The sequence below is a fragment of the Hakea prostrata genome, chromosome 1 (genome assembly GCF_041222555.1).
Source record: "Hakea prostrata isolate BN-2017 chromosome 1, UWA_Hpros_2, whole genome shotgun sequence".
Lineage (NCBI taxonomy): Eukaryota > Viridiplantae > Streptophyta > Magnoliopsida > Proteales > Proteaceae > Hakea > Hakea prostrata.
This window is the reverse complement of record NC_142600.1, coordinates 73,665,695-73,681,633: the sequence shown is the minus strand read 5'-3', so window position 1 is coordinate 73,681,633 and position 15,939 is coordinate 73,665,695. Positions and strand designations below refer to the sequence as shown.

General features: G+C 37.7%; 1 pseudogene; it reads right to left on the bottom strand.

Annotated features, from left to right (window-relative positions):
• Positions 1–1,926: 1,926 nt before the first annotated feature.
• Positions 1,927–3,875, bottom strand: LOC149029965 (cytochrome P450 86A8 pseudogene; annotated as a pseudogene).
• Positions 3,876–15,939: the final 12,064 nt, after the last annotated feature.

The window sequence follows — 15,939 nt, the reverse complement described above, 5'->3', positions numbered from 1 at the left end:
CACTGATACAGGAAGAACCATGGGAAAGACAGAACATGTAATCATAGCCATCATGTGTTTGTAAGAGTTTTTTATTGTACCCACAAAAAAAAAAAAAAAAAAAAACAAAAATAACAAAACATGGTTTGAGTTGGATATTTCAACATGTCAAGGGACCCTGACTGCTGGCACAGCCACATATATCTTCAAAATATTCCTTTTCATTGATGGATACTCCAACTACAATGGGAGAAGTGATGCTGCAGATGATTCCATTAAAGAGGCACTGCTAAGTGGAAATGGGGTGGCAGGGGAGAGCCTTTTTTTTAACATGAAAACTCTCTCATAATAAGGATAACAAACAGCCCTTATAAAGTGATCTGGGTGCTGACTCATGCTGGATCCAAGATTCTGAACGTGCCTGGGTACTCGTTTAAATAGGAACTCATGAGGCAGACCTTTAAGGCCAAAAAATAATTTGACGAGATGTGTAGAAATAGCGAAATAATCAGAAGCATCTAGTATAGTATGAAATAGTAATGACAAAGATCTATAAACGTATCTCCATATCTTCATCAAAATAACTTGGCTCTGTCAATGCAATTTGTTATGTAAATTTGATAAATATATATAGGGAGTGCTGCTGGGATTATCAAACACTGCAGGAGTGCTTGCTGGTGTTTTTGGCAAGGCTGCCACTGGATACATTCTCCAACGAGGTATTGCCGTGAAATCAACACTGTTTTACTCAATTGTTGTAGGTTGTGATTGCAGATTGCATTTGGCTGAACTTACTGAATTGATCTTTGGGTTTTACCTCTTGCAGGTTCATGGGATGATGTCTTCAAAGTTTCTGCCGCCTTGTATATCATTGGCACGCTGGTCTGGAACTTGTTTTCAACTGGAGAGAAAATTCTCGACTAGGGAAAATATGGAATGATAGGAAGAAACGGAATGAAAAAGATGATGTGTATTATGTATAATAAAGACTCTTTTGAGTTCATGAAGGTAACAAGAAGAGAAACTTGAAAACCAGGTATCAAATGAATGAAGCTGAAAGCCTGAAAGTGGAAAATTCAAAATGACACTGTTTTGGACTTCAAGCTTCTTCCTGTGAACTAACTCATACTCAATTGAACCTTTGCTCCACCAATATCTGTGTACATACATGTATTAGTTTTGAAAATTTCGTGTAATTAATTCTTCTTGTACCTCTTTCCTTCAGTTGATGACACTGTGCAGTACTTAGGTGAAAACTTCAATCTTAGTAGTGTTAATTTTTTCCGCAAAAAGCCATTAGAAATTAACTAGCAGTTATTATAGAAATTATTAGTGTACTAGATTTCTTTTATTTTTTTTAGGGCTCAAAGTCTCTTTGGTCTTATTAATTACTAGAAAAGGTCGATTAGTGGTGGTTTTTTCTGCCATTAATTGTGTCAAAAACCACCACAAGACCACCTTCAAATGTGTTGCAGCAATTTAATGTGGTGGTTTTTACAGTTTTACCAAACCTGCTACTAAACAAGTATTTTTTGTGCCACAAATTTGTGACGGTTTGTAATAAATCACCACTAATTGAAGCTAATTGGAGGCGTTTTTCAGTAAATTATTGCTAACTAAAGTGTTGAAGTGTCATCTTTATATTGGAGGTTATCACCATCACCGATCCACGTATTAGATATATTAGCTAATACATGAGCCAGTTTAAACATCTTTTATGATATCAGCAGCGATAGCATAAGGAAACGAATACTACCTGTAACTTTTTTATCAGAAAACCCAGGCCTTGTAAAACACATCAACTTTATATTGTACCACATGCAGGTTCATATAGAAGATTACAGCAACACCAACTTGGCTTCTAAACGAGCTCACACAGTGATAAGTGATGGTACAGTAACGCCAAACTTGGCTCACACACTGATAGGTGATGCTACCAGCAACACCTGGGGCACCTCAGCTGACAGAACAATGTGACGAGATACAGTTACAACATGTCCCTTTCTCTCGCCAAGCGATCAGATAGACCCCTTATGTAATGAAGATCGACTAGCATCCCACATATACAACATACGTACCAACAACAATTTGTATCTATCGAAAAGACTAGAAATAAAAAGGAAACACACATTAGTAGCAGTAGTAGTACTAGTAGCAGTAGAAGTTCAAATACCAAACGCTCCTCAGGTTATGCAGTCCTTAGTAATCCTTACTCCTGAGTTACATAGTTTAAGTAGCTTCAACAACCTTCTAATCAACTGCGGACGACAAGTTGCTCCCACAGTTGACGTTTCTGGCCAGAGTTGCTCCTTCCTTTTCCTTGTGTATTTCATCTGCCACCGCCGTGAGATCCCTATGGTGCACTTTTACCAACAACCCATTCTTCATTGGCAAAGTAATTGTTGGCTTCGGCTCCACAAGATGACCTGGTATTAATGTCAGCCGGTGCCTGAGCAAAACTGCAATGGCAATGGATTTCATTTGTACATAAGACATGTCCTTTCCTAAACACGTCCTAGGACCTGCATTGAAAGCCAAGAACTCAAACTGGCTCTTCTCTTTGTAACTCTTCCCATCTGGTGACAACCATCTCTCTGGACGGAATTCCATACAATCTTTTCCCCACGTCCACTCCATCCTTCCTGCGGAGTATGTAGAGTAAATTACCTTTGAACCTGCTGGTACAAATGTGCCATTTGGCAATACATCATCTCTAACCGCTTCCCGTATGTTTATTGGCACCGCTGGATACAGTCGAAGGGTTTCTGACAATGCTGCTTTCAAGTAGTTCAATCGACCGACCTCCTCGAACCCCAATGGCTCCTCCAACCACTTTGACATGTCATCGCTACGTGTATCCATTAGAACTCTACAAATCTCGCGCAAGATCTTTTCCTCCACCTCTGGGTGCAGCATTAGCAACCAAAAGAACCAGCTCAATGTTCCCGATGACGTTTCTCGTCCAGCTATGATGAAGCTGAGTAATGCATGTTGAAGGGAGGTGTCGGAGGGGAAGAGTTCTTTTTGATTCATCAACCTAGAGAGCATGTCGTCGTGTGGGTTTTCTTTTTGTCCTGTTCGAAGATTTTGCTCTAGCTCCAGCTTACGTGTCTTGATGACATCTAATAGGTATTTGTCCACATGTTGAATGCTCTTTCTCATGCCAACCTCTAACCCCAGCCGAAGCTGTTTCTTCAATTTCCATATGGCTGGGGGAACCATAAATCGTTGTAGGATGGCCTCAAGAACTACGTAAAATGCTGATCCAAACCAGTGCTCTGGTAGTCCGGGGGATAATGTCTGAGGGTCCTTTCCGAAGGCCAGTGCACATATGTTATCAAAAGTTAACCGGAGGAGGAGGTCTTCAAGATTGACAGTCATCGATTCCAGCTGGGCCATTTTGAGGATCGGACAGAACCGTAGCTTGATGGTTGTGTTCAGCTGTTGAGCTATGGCATGTCGAAGTCTCCTAGGGGTGAACTCCAGTGCAGTTGCTTTCCTTTGAGACACCCACATTTCACCATCGGAGTTGAAGACGCTATCTCCTAATAGATCGTGGAGTGCAACAAGCGTGGTGGCGCCCTTTGGGTAGTTCTCGAACCGGGTCTTTAATATGTATTCTAGGTTCTTGGGATCACACGTAATAGTCACCAGACCATGTTTTTTCATGAGGAAAGGTACATAGAGGAAACATGTCTGGTAGGTGCCACCACAAGTGTGTAGAGTACTAGTGATCCAGTCATGGAAGCGGCCGTAGTTGTGGAACACTCCTGGAAGACAACCAACTAAAGGCCATACTCGGGGTCCTGTTAGTGAACGTGAGGTAGAGGTGAACCAAATAAAGTATATAGCAATAGCAACAAAGAAAAGTATTGCAGTTGATGCTTCCATTGTGAATGAAAAGGAAGAATGTCACTAATTTTCGCCTCCGGCAATGTTTGATTAGCAGGGAGTGCTGGGGAATGTCACCTTAAGAGACTAAAGACAGAAAATAGAAATGAGATGAGTGATTGTTAATAAAAGTGATGATAGAGCAATTTATAGATGAATGCTCATTGGTACTTTATAGATTGAGACATACCATTAAATTATCACATGTTGAGACCGTTGGGATTGAGGGAAAGAGCCTTTTTATTTTTTATTTTTTTTATCTATCTTTTCTTCTTGTATGTGGTTATAACCTTACCTTAACCGTACTTTCTCATTTGAAGCCATACGAGCAAGTAAGAACATTCCGTTTGGCTTCATTGCTGTGTATTAATTGCGACCATTTTCTTCTTCAGGGGTGTGGGAAAAAAATAAAAATAAAAATGGTAGGTGAGATTTTATTGATTTGAACCATGGCTGCTCAACGCTATGCAATTATTGCATGGTATTGAAGTATAACCCACATTTATTACGAGTTGCCCCAAAACAAGAACATTTATTAGCAACCGATCGAGTTCAGACCCAAAAAGTAAGAGCGAGCAACTGATTGAATAGACATTTTAAAGGGATTTATCAGCCACAGAAAAAGAAAAATGACATTTTCAAATGTCATCGCATTGGGTGGAATACATCTTCACCTTTTATGGTGCATAAATCCAAAAACTAAAGCGATGGATCCGGTAGGTATGCTGTCTTAGGGTTCGGATACTCCTGTCAAGGGATAGCTATGTGCTTTCTCTCATGTTTTTTTCCTATAAAAAGAAATAGGGTTCACGTACATTTCTGGAAGGACTATTTGAAACAAAGAGAGCACATATCTCTATCATGAGTCCTTAGAGGGTAGAGTTCCACACTCTTTTGTATATCGCAGTTAAAGGTAGTGTTTGTTGCAATGTCCCACATAATATAATTGAGCACACCCACAATGAGTTGTTGGGAGTTGGGCAATCTCATTTGATGCCATGTCTGACATGTTGGCAGACCACCTTTGTTTTCTAATTAGAAATATCCTTCACTACAATCTCTTGAGGGGTAACTCAGTTGGTGAAAGACCAATACTTCCGAATTAGAGGTTAGAGTTTGAATTTTCTTATGGTCAAGGGCGAAGTCGTGCCTTATATTATGTAATAACCCCTATCCCTAATATATAAAATTGCTCATTCTAGTGAAAAAAAAATAAAAATCCTCTATTGCTGTGGTCGAACTATATTTCAGTTAATGAAACCAGAGCATAAGTTTTTATTTTAGAAATTATTTTTTGGTAAATATCATTCTTTTGCAACAAGCAGGAACGGCACATTGGCCTTGAATTCGCAAAAACAAAGAATTAAGGATCGAAATTAGGCCAAACAGTCCTTCCTGAAATGTACGTACACCTGCCGCCCATGCCAATTAATTTGCAAGCATCACTTGTACATATATATATATATATATATATATATATATATATTTTTTTTTTTTTTTTTTTTTATTTTCTAAGACTTTTGCTCTCTAATAGTTGAGATTTTGGCAGACTCTTTAGTTAGGTTAGTCTAGCGGTGGAGCTGCTGACTGACACCAAAAAAAAAAAACTTATGCAATTATATAATGCAGATGCCTCGGCTTGTAACACCTCCTTTGATAAATAGTTGTGTTTTACCAAAAAATAAAAAAGTTTTGTTTTCTATAAAAAAAATTTTTGTTGCAATTATCATTCTTTTTTCCAAGGGTTGAATGTAGTATTATATTCATGAAATAAAAGTAATCACAAACACACAGTATTATATAGCTAACGGGTCGATTTTAAGGAGATATACTACTTTAGAATTTAACTTCTTAATGGTATCGCGAAAGTGCAATGATTCAAAAATTTTAATTAACTAATTAAACTAAATTAACAGATTTAGATAAACGTTCCTAACACATACATCTAATGTGATCAAACTGATAATAAAAATAAAACGGACATAACCTACCATTCATCATCTAATAAATAGATAAAAACATGAATAAAGATGCGAACAATAAATAAATATAAACAAATAAAAGGGATGTGATTCAAGTGTCAGCTCTGGATCGAGGGAAGAGAAGTATAACAAAGATGACTTCGACCGTGGACCCTTTGTCGTAGCTTATAATCCACCAATCAAAGGAATGGATATTAAAGAAAAATAAAATGCATAAAGTAAATAACAGAAAAAATAATAAAATAATAAATGAAAAAATAAAACCTTAACTAAAGACAAGCATGACTGTAGGTATTTTTGATCAAGGACTTAAGGGATATGAAAACAATAAATAAATACTGCAAAGTAAATCCTAAGTTAAGAATATGAAGGGGGTAGACAGAAGTAGGAATGGAGGGGGGAGATAAGATTATTGACGAATGCTACTTACTTGCATCTTTAAATCTCGAATGACAAAAAAAACCCTCGAACAATTTATTCGAATCTTAACCAAACATAACAACCAGATCTGCAATGATCCAAATATATAATTGCTAAACCCAGAGAAAAACAAATTTTCTTGAAAATTGAAACTGAAGCTTGAACTCGAAATTGAAATTGCATTGATCAAAGAAAGAAAATACACTTACATAAATAAACTAAATAACTTGAATATTCATTGCATTATATAGAAAAAATTGAACCTAAATAAATATTCAATTTAGAAATTAGAACCCCACAAAGCATTCAAAGAACTAAAAAAAACTTAACCAAGCTAAAGAAAAAAAGAGAGTGGAACCTAGGTCTAAGAAGGGAGGGGATATTTATAGGAGGTGGTGAATTGAGTAGAAATAATGAAAGAAATAATAATAATAATTATAAAAAAATTAAAGCAAAGAATAATAAAGTAGAAAACTTAGAGATAGAAAGAAAGAAAAAATAATAATAAAAAGAAAAAACGTTTGGAATGGAGAGAGAGAGAGAGAGAGAGAGAGAGAGAGAGAGAATAAGTGGAGAAAAATAATAAATAAATAAATATATTTTGAATTTAAATGTGGAGAATAAAGTGGAGAGGAAAGAGAAAAAGAATATACACATATTTTAGGGAAGGCGGTAGCTGAATGGACATGTGAACATGTTAATTGTCAGGTCCATGTTAATTGAACGGCTTTAAATTTCTACCATTAGATCTGTTGACTAAATCTGAATCATCCAATAAAATTTTTATTTTTCCTCCCATTATTTATGGGTTAGTTAAGATAACTTTCTATAAATAATAGGAGGAAAGATAGGAATTTTATTGGACGATTTAGATTTAATTTAATAAATCTGATGGGAAATATTTAGAGTCGTTTAGTTAATCTATTCACACGTCCGTTTAGCTACACTTTAGCCTTATTTAGTTTAACGTACAAATCTAAAAGTATGCTATTTAGGGTTCGGATACCTTCCTATCAAGGGGGGTGAGCAATGTTTTTTCCTCATGTTTTTCTATTGTACAATAAAAGTGGGGTACACTTGAGACCCAATGAATCTCTAAATACTTTGAAATGCGTGCAAATAGAGCATATATCTCTATCATGAGTTCTTAAAGGGTAGAGATCCAAACTCTGCTGTATACCCCAATTAAAAGTAGTGTTTGCTGCCAGATACATCAATAAATGTCCCTCATAATATAATTGAGCACACCCCCAATGTTGTTGGGAGTTGGGCAATCTCATTTGATGCCATGTCTGACATGTTGGCGTACCACCTTAGTTTTCTAATTGGAAATATCCTTCATTACAATCCCCCGAGGGGTGGCTTAGTTGGTAAAAGATCAATACTTCCAAATTAGAGGTCAGAGTCTGAATTTTCTTATGGTGAAGGGCAAAGTAGTGACTTATATTATGTAATAACCCCTATCTCCAATATATAAAATTGCTCATTCCACTAAAAAAATGAATATCCTCTATTACTGTGGTCAGGCTATATTCAGTTAATGGAATCAGGGCATAAATTTTTATTTTAGAAATTATTTTTTGATAAATATCATTCTATTGCAACAAGCGGGAACAACACATTGGCTTTGAATTTGTAGAAACAAGGAACCCAGGATCCAAATTAGGCCAAATGGTCCTTCCCGAAATGGACGCGGCCCTCCTAGCTAGGTAGTTAGCCACACTGTTATCTATTTTAGAACATTAATACATCTGCCGCCTCATTAATTTGCAAGCATCACTTGTATATATCAAAATATATATATTATATATATATATATATATATATATATATATATATATATATATATATATATATATATATATATATATATATATATATATATATATATATATATATATATATATATATATATATATATATATATATATATATATATATATATATATATATATATAGGCCTTAGTATGAAAAATATCAAATCAAAATTGTGTTTCATACAAAAAGACTACAAACTTGGAAACCGACGGGCTCGTACCTGATAGTTTTTGTTTTCTTGGTAACCATCGTGCCTGATAATTGATCACACCTGAGACCTCAACCGACACATGTGAAATACGGATAATGTGTTGTTGGTGTGTATGTTTATTTTGGAATATGAGTTAGAATGGAAAAAGAATGTTTTTTGGTTTTTTGTCTTTTTTATGCTTATTTGTTGTCTCCTCTTGTCCTTGTCCTTAGTTATATATAGCTTTACTGTCCCTCGTTCTTCTGGATCCATAGGTTCGTGTGTTTTGTTTCAGTCTTGACTGGTGGTTTTGTTGTGTCGGATTGGGATTTGGTCGAAATTTTGATGGATCTCACTATTGATTTTCAATGGCTAAGATCAAATTTCTGTCAAATCTGAAACAAAGTCCTCCGACGGTGCCATATGAGGTTTTTGATAATGTGACTTTTAGATAGATTAAGCATCAACCTCTCAAACATCAATGGCTCTTCCAAACCACTTGGAAGTGTCGTCACCCTTTCTCCATAAGAACTGTGCACATCTCAGAAGACCTTCTCCTCTACTCTTGGTTTGAGCTAGCTTGTAAATACAATAGCTGTTTCTAGCTACCAAGAAGAAAAGATACTTGAGGGTTTCTAATAATGCACTTTTAGATGTTGCATCACCTTGTCAAACATCATGGCTCTTCCAACCACTTGAGTGTCCCCTTTCTCCTGCCGTGCCATCTCGAACCTTCTCCTCTACTCTTGGTTTGAGCGATAGTAGCCCACTGCTCATCTGTTGTTTCTAGCTCCAGAGAAAAGTAGCTCCTGATCTCATCGAGTCTTATCACTCATATATCTGATACATCGGTGTCTTCTTGAACTCCCGTTCTGACACCTTTCTTTATATTCTGTCCGTATTCATTGATCTCTACCTACTCATTGACTTGTTCCCCCATCTCGATTTATCCTATTAGATTGCGTACTCTTTGAGATTTTTATATATAGTCCTTTTGTAGATCACTTGTGTCATATATTCTTGATCCTCCTCTTTATTCTTTCCCTTATTTTATTTTATTATTATTATTATTATTATTATTATTTTATTATTTTATTATTTTTATGTTTTCAGATGTTAATTCCCTATATTTGGCTCTATCTCTTGCACTTTTTTTTTCGATATACCGGAGTCGGACTCAACTACGAGCTCCCGTCTCCTCCACCCTGAGGACATCCCCTCCACACTCCATTGGTAACTAGACATCCTCCCCTTTTCCCTCCCTTCCTCCTCTCCCATCTCTCCCCCCCCTCCTCCCCCTCCCCATCCCCCTGGTCCGCTCTTTGCTTTCCGGATTGCCTCCTTGATCCTTCCCTCTGCTCCACTCCTTGCGTGATGACCTGCCCTGCCCTGTTCTCCTCTCTTCCTCCTCTTTTCTTCCTCTCTCTCCCCTTTTTTCCTCCCTCCCTCTCCCCTTCCCTTTTTTGTGCTCTCCCTTTTTGTCTCTCCTCTTCTGGTTTCTTGTGTCCCTTTTTTTTGTTTTGTCCCCCTCTTCCCCTCCGTTCCCTTTCTTTCCTTCCCCTCCTTTCCTTGCGTTTTCCTCCCCCCCATCCCTTCCCGTTCCCTCCCTTCTTCTTCTTTTCCCTTCGGTTCCCCGTCGTCTTTCCCCCCCCCTTCCCTCCCTTCTTCTTGCTTTTGCCCTTCGTTCCCCGTCTCTTTCCTCCCCCCCCTGGCTGGCTTCTTTGCTTCCTGTCCTTTCCACTTCCTGCCCGCTTGCCCTCTTGCTCTCTCTTTCTCTTCCCCTGTATCCATCTCTCCTGGATTCCTCTCTTTTCCCCCTCCCTCCTCCTTCCCCGTTTCTCCTTGCCCTCTTCCTCCCTTCCCTCCCTTCCTGTTTGTTCCTCTTTCCTCTTTCGTTCCCCCCCTCCTCCCCCTGCTCCTCCCCCTTTCTGTCCCCCTCCTCTCTCTCTTTTCCTCCCTGGTACATCTCCGCCCCTTCCCCTGCTTTCTTGTCCCTCCTCCTGTTTCTTGGGGTTCTTTTTCCCCGCTGTCCTGTTTTCTTTCCTTTGCTCTGCTCCCCTTGCTCTTGGTTTGGTTCCTGTTGTGCCCCTTCTCTGCCCCTCTGCCCCCCCCTTTCTTCTTTCCTTCTTGGGCTTCTTTGGCCTCCCTTCTCCCTCTCTCCGGTCCTCCTTTCCCTCCTTTTTCTTTCGTCTTCTCCCCTCTTTCCTTTTGTTTGTCTTCTCTTTGGTTTTGTTCTTTTCCTCTTTCTTCTTTTTTCCTCCTCCCTTTCTCCTCCCCTTCCTCGTTCCTTCTCTGTCGGGTGCCTCTTCCCCTTGGGTGTTTCGTGGGTTTTGTTTCTCTTTCTTGGGATCCTGTTTGTTTCCTTTTCCTGGTCCCTGTTTGGCTTCCCCTGTCTTTTTTCCTCTGGCGGTCTTTTCCTCTGGCCCGCTCCCTTTCCTTTCGTTCTGTGGTCCCCTTGTGCGTTCCCTTTCTTTCCTCCTCTGTCGTCGTTTCTTTCTCTTCGTTTTTTTGTGTGTTCCCTTCCCTTTCCGTTTGGGTGTTGCGTTTTTTTTTTCTCTTGTTTTTGATTGTCCTCTCTCCTTCCTCTTTTCCTCTTTTTTCCTTCTCTTTTTTTTCCTTCTTCTTTTCTCTTTTTGCCTTTTTGTTGTGTGTCTTTTTTGGTTTGCCTTTTCGGTGGCTCGTTTTATATTTCTTGCTATCTCCGTTATTCTTTTTGCGTTTGTCTCTCTCTTGGACTTTTGGATTTTCCTGACTCTGCTTGGCCCTGGGCGGTCTTTTATTTGGATACTTTGTCTTTCTTTCTTCTTCTTCTTTTTATTTTTATTTTATTTTTATTATTTTTTATTGGGTGGGTGTATTTATCTTCACTGATACATGCTTGTTCTGTTTCTTTTCTCTTTCCTGTTCCCTTCTTATCCGTGTCTTGTTTGGCCGTTTTTCTTCGTTTCTTTATTTCAATCTCCTTCTCTCTGGTCTGTTCTTTCTTTTTTGTTTATTTTGGATGTTTCTGTTTATCCATTTGTTGTTATGTTCAATCTTTCCTTGATGTATGGTGAATCTCTTTCCCCTCCCTAATCTCTTCCTTTTGTGTTGTTCTCTTTCATGATCTAATTCCCCCCTCTCCCATTTGAATCCTTTGTCTCGGTTCGCCCCCCCTTGTATCTTTTTCATCTATCTATCTTTGTTGGTGTTCTTTTTTTTGTCTTCTTTGTCTTCTTTTTCCGTCCTTAATCTCTTAATTTCCCTCGTCACTCTGCTCTTCCCCACTTGGGTGTCCCCCTTTCTCCTCCTCCTCTCCCTTCTCCTCCTCTTGGTTTGCGTGTGCCCCTGCTCGTCTCTTCTCTCCGTTTTTGATAGCTGCTGTTCTTTGGTCTGTCCCTCTTTTCTCGTGTCTTCGCTCCCGTTCTCCCGTTCTTTTTTCTTGTATTCGTTTCTTGTCCGACCGTTCTTGCTTGTTCCCTCTCGGTTTCCTTTCCGTTTTTTATATAAAGTCATTTTAGTAGATCACAAATTAATGTTGGATTCATTAGTAGTGCAATATATTACGTGTGGATCCTAACTAGACTGTTAAGTATATATTCAAATTTCAAACGTATTAAAAACTATACACATAAGTTTTTGTGCTACATGCACAGCTTTATTAGAAACTAAAACACGACGTACATACACATGGTTTCTTGATGCACCTTATTTATTTAGTAGTGCCATCGACCATCTAATCAACTGCGTCCAAGTTGCTGCGACAGTGGACATTTCCAGTGGAAGTTGCCCCATCCATTTCCTTGCGTATTTCAGCTGCCACCGCTACGAGATCCCTGTGGTGCACCTTTACCAATGTCCCATTCTTCATTGGCAGATTAATTGCTACCTTCAAAACATGATACATGTGAATTCAAATTTTTCATCATTTCCTTAGTTCTCCTTCAAATATAAAATCCATATAAGTCATTGTTTTAGATATCTATAGTTCTATCATATAATATCATTTGTATGAGATGATATGCATTAATTTTGTATGATGTTGATATCATATTAAGTCAATATCGTTTTGATTGCATGATATGGACAGACATAATAAAATCTAAAAACATAATTTTTAAGAAATATTAGAATTTTTTACTTGTGGATCCTCGTAATAGAACTTAAACTAATGTTGGGTCCCCTTAAAACAATAAATTACATCTAGTTCCCAAAATAACGAATATTTTTTGAAAGTTGTTAAATTTGTCAGTGAAATGACCAAAGTTACTCTTCCACTTAAACGAGCTTTGCAGAATTATCTTCCCCTTCAGTTCGCTCTTTCGATGGATCCACCAATTTGTGATCATCATCATCAAGGAGATATCCGTTTGGAGATACACTATCTCCTAGTAGATCATGGAGTGCAGCATGCGCCGTGTTTGCAAATATAGGAGGGTGGATTGCCGATACTCTTGTAAGCAAAGGTCTTTCTATAACCTCAGTTCGCAAGGTAAGCTCTGCTTAATTAATATTCACCACGGAGCATAACTGGCAAAATTATAGGACTAAAGCCCCCTCTCACGATTGCTTTCACAATATTTAGTATTTTCACTCGGGGAAGCTAAATCTCACCCTAAGCTACAAGTAAGGTTATGGTAAGTAATGATCATATATATGGTTTTCTGCAAGGCTGAGCCCACATCTCTATCGTCCATCATGTCCTCCTGTCAATTCTGAGTCTCTCTTTGGGCTTCAAGTCAATCTCCTTAAATCCTAACTCTTTGTCTTTGGGACTTTCAATAGTCCTTCATTGCCTCTTTTTCTTCACATCACAGGCTTCTCCTTGGTTCCATCCCATTAAAATACCTTGTGCTTCCCCTTCTTCCTGCTTTGTTTGGTTGGGGTTATCTCTACACTCCCATGTTTGACCCAATTCGGAAAAGACTCTAGCTTTGGAAGGCAAACTCCTATGCTTATTTTGATCAGATCGATCTTCCAATCTTCCTACATCAACTGGTGTGGAGTCTTTGCCTTCCTAAAAATCATTATCAAAGCCATGGAATCCCTTTTTTGGAGAATCACGGATGTTTGTATGACAGAAACTGTTAAATTAATCCTTGTTATGTATGTTCTCGGGCTCTCGTGAGTCAAGCAAAACTTGAAATGTTAAATTTATCCCACACACACATATGTATAGCCACCTGAGTGTGACGATAATCTTTTCTTTCTTCATGCCAACACATATGGGCTTGTTTTTTTTTATTAGGAACCTCTCTATGTAGGAAACTGTTGTTGGGGGTGGGGAGAGAGGAGACCATAAATTGACATGTATTATAAAGCAATGATAACTTAAATAGGTTAGTTGCAAAGGTTAAAGGAACCAACCCCAACACCCCTCCCCCAACCCAACCAAAAAAAAAAAAAAAAAAAAAAAAAAAAAAAAAAAAGAAAAAGAAAAAGAAAGAAAGAGAAAAAGAAAAGAAGAGAAGGTAAAAATAGGATGAGAAGGAGTCAACCCCTAGAACCAATCTCCTATTGGAGCTTGTTTATTTTAGTAGCAGTCTAAGCCCATACTATCTGTGAGATTGCAATATGAAAATGCACTGATGTGATGTACCACACAGCTTATTGAAACAAATGTAATTTATTTACCCAACACTTATGTGTTGTATCTTATCTTTTTTGGAGAATAACAAATGTTCGTGTGGGCAGAAAACATTAAATTCATCATTGTTATATATGTTCTTGGGATCTCATGAGTAAAGCAAAAATTGAAATTCATCACTAGAGCAGAATTGAGTTCAATTTCTTCTTCCCTTTTTTAGTTAATTTTCATAGTATCTCTCTCGCGTTCATCATTGATGAGTATTGGAAGCAAATTGATCAATTAGCTTTTTTGTATTCCTTCATGAATTTTTTTTTGTGTGTGGAAGAATTATCCCTCATGATTGCTTTTGTTGTTTCTCTCAATTTCACATCATTTACAGTCCTGTTTGGTCCAGTCAACAGTTTTCATTTAATCTAATTTGAGTGTACGTATGTTATTTCTCACAGTTTCCACAGTCTGGTCTCTATTCTAATCACCAAGACATTGGACCACGTTATGTAAGTTTGCTGCGTTATTTTTCCTACTTTTTATGGGATTTTATAATATGTTTTTCTGGTTTGAGCTCCATAAAGGTTGCTTCCATGCAAGTTAATTTTCCTGCGTGAAATTTATAGATATATTTTGTTCGGAAAAAAAAAGGTAACATTGCAAACAGAATGTGATAAAACAACAGTGAAGGGTAAGTGAGTGGTTCATACACTATGCAGCACCAATAGGTTGAGCATCTAGTATAGTATGAAATATTAATGACAATGACCTATAAACGTTATCTCCATATCTTCATCAAAATAACTTGGGTCTGTCAATGCAGTTTGTTATGTAAATTTGGTAAATATAGGGAGTGCTGCTGGGATTATCAAACACTGCAGGAGTGCTTGCTGGTGTTTTTGGCAAGGCTGCCACTGAATACATTCTCTAACGAGGTATTGCAGTGAAATCAACACTGTTTCACTCAATTGTTGTAGGTTGTTGCATTTGGCTGAACTTACTGAATTGATCTTTGGGTTTTACCTCTTGCAGGTTCATGGGATGATGTCTTCAAAGTTTCTGTCGCCTTGTATATCATTGGCACGCTGGTCTGGAACTTGTTTTCAACTGGAGAGAAAATTCTCGACTAGGGAAAATATGGAATGATAGGAAGAAACGGAATGGAAAAGATGATGTGTATTATGTATAATAAAGACTCTTTTGAGTTCATGAAGGTAACAAGAAGAGAAACTTGAAAACCAGGTATCAAATGAATGAAGCTGAAAGCTTGAAAGTGGAAAAATTCAGAATGACACTGTTTTGGACTTCAATCTCCTTCCTGTGAACTAACTCATTTGAACCTTTGCTCCACCAATATGAGGTAGTCCCTCGGCTCGAAAAGCATCGTTGCATAGGTTTTCAGATTTCCTTGAATTTCTGTGTACATGTATTCGTTTTAGAAAATTTCGTGTAACTAATTCTTGTTGAACCTCTCCCTCCAATTGACACTATGCAGTAATAAGGTGAAAACTTCAATCTTAATAGTGTTATCTTTTACCGGGTGAAAAGAAAACCCATTAGAAACTAACAGCTATTATAGAAATTAGATTTCCTTTACTTTTTTTTTTAAGTTCAAACTCGAGATCTCTTCGGTCTTTTTACTACAAGAAAAGGATTGTTAGTGGTGGTTTTTTCTGCCATTAATTGTGTAAAAAACTGCTCCTAAACAAGTATTTTTCTGTGCCACAAATTTGTGACGGTTTCTAATAAATCACCATTAATTGAAGCTAATTGGAGGTGTTTTTCAGCAAATTTCAGCTAACTAAAGTGTAGAAGTGTCATCTTTATATTGGAGGTTATCACCATAACCGACCCACGTTTTATATATTTGCTAATACATGAGCCAGTTTAAACATCTTTCATGATATTAGCAGCAGCGATAGCATAAGGAAACTAATATTACCTGTAATTTTCTATTAGAAAAGAAAAGCCAGGCCTTGGTAAAACACATCAAATTTATATTGTACCACTGGTTCCTATAGAAGATTACAGCAACGCCAACTTGGCTTCGAAACGAGCTCACACAGTGATAAGTGATGGTACAGTAACGCCAACTTGGCTCA